The sequence below is a fragment of the Odocoileus virginianus genome, chromosome 31, assembly GCF_023699985.2.
Source record: "Odocoileus virginianus isolate 20LAN1187 ecotype Illinois chromosome 31, Ovbor_1.2, whole genome shotgun sequence".
NCBI classification, from domain to species: Eukaryota; Metazoa; Chordata; class Mammalia; order Artiodactyla; family Cervidae; genus Odocoileus; species Odocoileus virginianus.
In genome coordinates, this window is record NC_069704.1 from 26,930,080 (window position 1) to 26,936,140 (window position 6,061).

A 6,061-nucleotide genomic window follows, 5' to 3' on the forward strand; every position below is an offset into this window, starting at 1 on the left:
CCTACTGCATAAAGTCAATTCATCATACACCACAGACCCTAGTCCACCATGAGAGAGGCCTGAACATTCAAAACAGCCCATAAAATCATATCAAACCCATGAATTCTCCTCTTTCAGAAGTCTTTGAGAATACCTAGTTATGACCAACCTAGATAGCATATTAAAAAGCAGAGACATTACTTTGCCAACTAAGGTCTGCCTAGTCAAGGCTATGGTCATGGTCATGTATGGATGTGAGAGTTGGACTGTGAAGAAAGCTGAGTGCTGAAGAATTGATGCTTTTGAACTGTGGTGTTGGAGAAGACTCTTGAGAGTCCCCTGGACTGCAAAGAGATCCAACTAGTCCATCCTAAAGGAGATCAGTCTTGTGTGTTCATTGGAAGGACTGATGCTAAAGCTGAAACTCCAATACTTTGGCTACCTCATGCAAAGCGTTGATTCATTGGAAAAGATCCTGATGCTGGGAGGGACTGGGGGCAGGAGGAGAAGGGGATGACAGAGGATGAGATGGCTGGATGGCATCACCAACTCAATGGACATGAGTTTGAGTAAACTCTGGGAGTTGGTGATAGACATGGAGGCCTGGCGTGCTGCGATTCATGGGGTCTCAGAGTTGGACACGACTGAGCGACTGAACTGAACTGAACTATATACAGAAATGGAATAGATGTAACAGAAGCAGAAGATATTAAGAAGAGGTGGCAAAAATACACAGAAGAATTTTACAAAAGAGATCTTTACGACCCAGATAACGATGATGGTGTGATCATCCAGCTAGAGCCAGACATCCTAGAATGCGAAGTCAAGTGGGCCTTAGGAAGCATCACTACGAACAAAGCTAGTGGAGGTGATGGAATTCCAGTTGAGCTATTTCAAATCCTAAAAGATGATGCTGTGAAAGTGCCGCACTCAATATGCCAGCAAATTGGGAAAACTAAGCAGTGGCCACAGGACTGCAAAAGGTCAGTTTTCATTCCAATCCCAAAGAAAGGCAATGCCAAAGAATGCTCAAAATACCACACAATTTGCAGTCATCTCACACGCTAGTAAAGTAATGCTCAAAACTCTCTAAGCCAGGCTTCAACAGTATGTGAACCATGAACTTCCAGATGTTCAGGCTGGATTTGGAAAAGACAGAGGAAACAGAGATCAAATTGCCAACATCCTCTGCATCATTAAAAAAGCAAGAGAGCTCCAGAAAAACACCTACTTCTGCTTTATTGACTATGCCAAAGCCGTTGACTGTGTGGATCACAACAAACTGGAGAATTCTTAAAGAGATGGGAATACCAGATCACCTTATCTGCCTCCTGAGAAATCTGTATGCAGGTCAAGAACCAACAGTTAGAACAGGACATGGAACAACACACTGGTTCCAAATTGGGAAAGGGTTATGTCAAGGCTGTATACTGTCACCCTGCTTATTTAACTTATATGCAGAGTACATCATGAGAAATGCCAGGCTGGATGAAGCACAAGCTAGAACCAAGACTGCCAGGAGAAATATCAATAACCTCAGATACACCACGCTTATGCCAGAAAGTGAAGAAGAACTAAAGAGCCTCTTGATGAAAGTGAAAGAGGAGAGTGAAAAAGTTGACTTAAAACTCAACATTCAGAAAACTAAGATCATGGCATCCAGTCCAATCACTTCATGGCAAATAGATGGGGTAACAATGGAAACAGTGAGAGACTATTTTTCTGGGCTCCCAAATGACTGCAGATGGTGACTGCAGCCATGAAGTTAAAAGATGTTTGCTCCTTGGAAGAAAAGCTATGACCAATCTATTCAGCATATTAAAAAGCAGAGACATTACTTTGCCAACACAGGTCCATATAGTCAAAGCTATAATTTTTCCAGTAGTCATGTATGGATGTGAGAGCTGGACCATAAAGAAGGTTGAGCGCCGAAGAATTGATGCTTTTGAACTGTGGTGTTGGAGAAGACTCTTGAGAGTCCCCTGGACTGAAAGGAGATCCAACCAGTCCATCCTAAAGGAAATCAGTCCTGAATATTTTCATTGGAAGGACTGATGTTGAAGCTGAAACTCCAATACTTTGGCCACCTGATGCAAAGAACTGACTCACTGGAGAAGACCTTGATGCTGGGAAAGATTGAAGGCAGGAGGAGAAGGGGACGAAAGAAGATGAGATGGTTGGATGGCATCACCAACACGATGGACATGAGTTTGAGCAAGCTCCAGGAGTTGGTGATGGACGGGGCAGTCTGGAGTGCTGCAGTCCATGGGGTTGAAAAGAGTTGGGCACGACTGAGCGACTAAACTGAACTGAGCTATATACAAACTTTGTTACACATAAATAATATACATTATTTACATCCTAGTATTTGATGGTCTAGAACATTCTTAAAGTAGGTGTTTACAAGGTACATCCTCTCACATTCCTCAGGGTTCCCTGACAATCTTCCACCCCATTTTGCCTTTTTTCACTGCGTTTCACACCATTCTTTGAATAAATGGATGGCCAAAATCTTCCTTGTGATTACTACTATAAGAGACTGTTACACAATCCATTAAAATGTACTTAATGTAAAGGCTGTCTAGTTAAGGCTATGGTTTTTACATAGTCTTATGTACATACATAAGTATGTATGTATAGTATGTACATGTATAGTATGTACATACATACATACAGTAGTCATGTATGGATGTGAGAGTTGGACTACAAAGAAAGCTGAGAGCAGAAGAATTGATGCTTTTGAAGTGTGGTGTTGGAGAAGTCTCTGAGAGCCCCTTGGACTGCAAGGAGATCCAACCAGTCCATCCTAAAGGAAATCAGTCCTGGGTGTTCACTGGAAGGACTGATGTTGAAGCTGAAACTCCAGTACTTTGGCCGCCTGATGCAAAGAGCTGACTCATTTGAAAAGACCCTGATGCTGGGTAAGATTGAAGGCAGGAGGAGAAGGGGATGACAGAGGATGAGATGGTTGGATGGCATCACTGACTCAATGGACATGAGTTTGGATAAACTCCGGGAGTTGGTGATGGACAGGGAGGCCTGGAGTGCTGTGGTTCATGGGGTCGCAAAGAGTCGGACACGACTGAGTGACTGAACTGAACTGACTGAACTAATGTAAACAGAGGCATAGACACAAGATATGAGCTGACAAACATCATACAACTCATTAATTATGTGGCCACAATCAGCCCTGCTCCTCACCCTTTGGAGTCTTAATTTGCATAAAATGATTTCTAAGGTCATTTCCAGTACCCCAATATTGAGAAAGCTATGGCTACCCACTTCGGTATTCTTGCCTGGTGAATCCCATGGACAGAGGAGCCTGGTGTGCTACAGTCCAAAGGGTCGCAAAGAGTTGGACATGACTGAAGCAACTGAATATACACATATACATACATGCAGCCAATGTGTCTTTTCATAAAATGTAAGTAAAGCCAATAATGCTTTCCTAATTTTGAACCTTATCTTGTTTAAAAGATAATAATGTGCAGATTATTCACGATTCCTAAAGACTATTTATAGTAACACTAATTCTCCAATATTTAGACCAAGACAAATTTGGATAAGGCAAAACCCAAACAATAAAAAACAGACATGTAGAAAAGAAAACTGCCAGGAAGGAAAGGAACAGTCCTGATACCATCTTTGTCCAAATTCCATCTTTGCTGGACTGGCCCTACTTCCCTTGTAAGTCCCAGAGATGCTATTTGGTACCTAAGAACCAAGAGTGGGGACCGTAGGAAGACCTAGTCTGGTTTTAGGGTCATTTCACGCCTGTATACTCTGTCCTCTGGGGACAGATGACAGCAAGCTGCTGCGAGCCTGGCCCCTTGGCCATGGTGTGCACGCCCTTGGCCCTCTGGGGACCCCAAGAGGCTCCACGCAGGCCCACGATCCACAAAAAAAAAAAAAAAGAAAAGAAATAGGTGCCCTTCAGAGGACCCTCATAGGAACCAAGAATGGAAGATTTTCTCCTCACAATACTTTAGGGAAGAGGAAGTACACTGATATGTCTAGAATGACAATGTGCAATGGTGTGGAGAAAAAACTCCAGTTTATATCCAAACGGTGTGTCTGTGCATGCTGGGCTGTCTATGCAGTTGTGAGGTAAATCTTCCCACTGGCAGCTCCAAGACTGTGGTGAGGGGTTGTGGGCCCTGGGCTGTACCTCCAGTCACAATGTCAGCAGAATAGGGAGAAGAAGCCAAAAAGACCACTCATATTTTGGCATTATACTCCAAGGCCTATTTCTTTGCCTAAGCCTCTGACTAAAGATCACAATATCATGTTGGAGGAAGACAAAGCTCAGGGCTCACAAGTGGGGAGAGGAGAGAGGCTGCAATATATATTTAGAAAAACATTCTCACATGATGTGCCTCCCAGTTCTCTAGATAAGGTGGCAGAACCAGCTTAGAAGCGTGGTGGTGGGGCAGACGCCATGACAGAGGAGAGGCGAGGTGAGGAAGGGGTGGAAGAGTAACTCGGGAGAGGGGCACTGTGTGCACGGAGGCAAAGGCAGAGGGTGGGAAGCACATGTTCCACTGCGATGAGGAGCTGCCACCCAGCCCCAGCCACGTGTTACCATGCTATACCATTATGTCTTTAATTGGCAATAATTGCACCTCGGATAAACCTCATCGGCTACGATACTGCCACTGCACAAAGCTTCATTATGTCTTTGGAAAAGTATGCAATATTGCAAAAATTACCAAAATGTGACAGAGACATGAAGTGAGCAAATGCTATTAGAAACTATTGGCCAATAGTTTCGCTTGACACGGGGTTGCCTCAAACCTTCAGTTCATGAAAAAACACAAACAAAACACTAGATCTATGAAATGTAATGAAGTGAAGCACAAGAAGGTATGCTTATAATGAGAATAAACAAACTATTGCTAACCACAGTGACCTTGATGGACCTCTAAAACATAACACTGGATGAAGGAATCCAGGCTCAAAAGAGAATGCAATGTATGACATATACATGGAAAGTTCAGGAACCTACAGTGTTGGAAGTCAGGCAGCGGCCTCCTCTGAAGAGACAGTGATTCGGAAGAGGGGTCTGGGAGTGCTGGGATTTCTTGACTAGGTGTTTGTGAAAATTAATTGAGCTCTACCATTATGATGTTTGTTTTTTTGGAATGTAAACTTTACTTACAGTTAAAGTTAAAAAAAACAAAACATTGTGAAGGACACAGATTTCTGCCCAAGGAGCTTCCCATTTACGGTCGCTGCTTTGACGGAACTCAGATCAATAAAATCCAGTTCAACCTTTACAATGTCCCAATTCATCAAGGTAACAGACAAATGTTTTGAACTAAATATAACTGAATAAATATGGACTTGAGCATTATAACCAAACAGGAGGCTTGCCAAAGCTCAGGTGCTGCACCGAGGACAGGCCTAAAATTCTGCAGAGGGAGGTCCAGCATATGGAACTCTCTGATGTGAGGGCCACAGAAGGATATTTTATTTAACTGATGGCTGGCTGCCCTGTACAACGGAGGCACAGCACTCTTGCTATGGCTTGCTTCAACATGTGCCATTTCTCTGGGAATTGGGAACAAACAACAGTCAGATTTTCTTTGTGGGAGGAGAGAAGAAGTTCTGCTAACTACTAGAAACATGCTTTGCAAACAGGCTGGCCCCCAAATCTGCACATCATGAAGATGCTGGTTTGGTGTTACCTATTACCAGACTTAGAAAAAAGTCCTCTTGAAGGATGGTCTCTTAATTGATGTGAATTGGGCATTCTTTCAGGGTGACAGAGAATGTTGCTTTCCTGCTTCCACATCCTCCCTAAATGCTTTGTGGTCATAGGTGATATTCTCTTGAAAAGCGAAAGTCCAAGGAGGCATCACCTGTATCCTTGAGTCTATGTTTGTATCACAGTATAAAAGCTAGAAGGATTATATAGGGCCTGGTTTACAGTTCCACTGACATGCCTATGGCAGGAGTAAAAGCTTTTAAAGAAAATTTTGAGACATATGCTTGCAATAGTTTCAATCACCAGAAGAAAATTAACAGCATGGCTCCTTTCTTAGGTACATCTGGAGATTGGGTTTATATTTCAATAATGTAC

The 6,061-nt window shown here is 43.0% G+C and overlaps 1 protein-coding gene and 1 pseudogene across 1 annotated transcript in view; both read right to left on the reverse strand.

Moving 5' to 3' along the window:
* Positions 1-6,061, reverse strand: part of CENPP (centromere protein P) — a 225,490-nt gene that overhangs the window by 86,504 nt on the left and 132,925 nt on the right. The gene's annotated exons all lie outside the window — the stretch shown is intronic.
* Positions 4,573-4,646, reverse strand: LOC139032500 (U4 spliceosomal RNA; annotated as a pseudogene).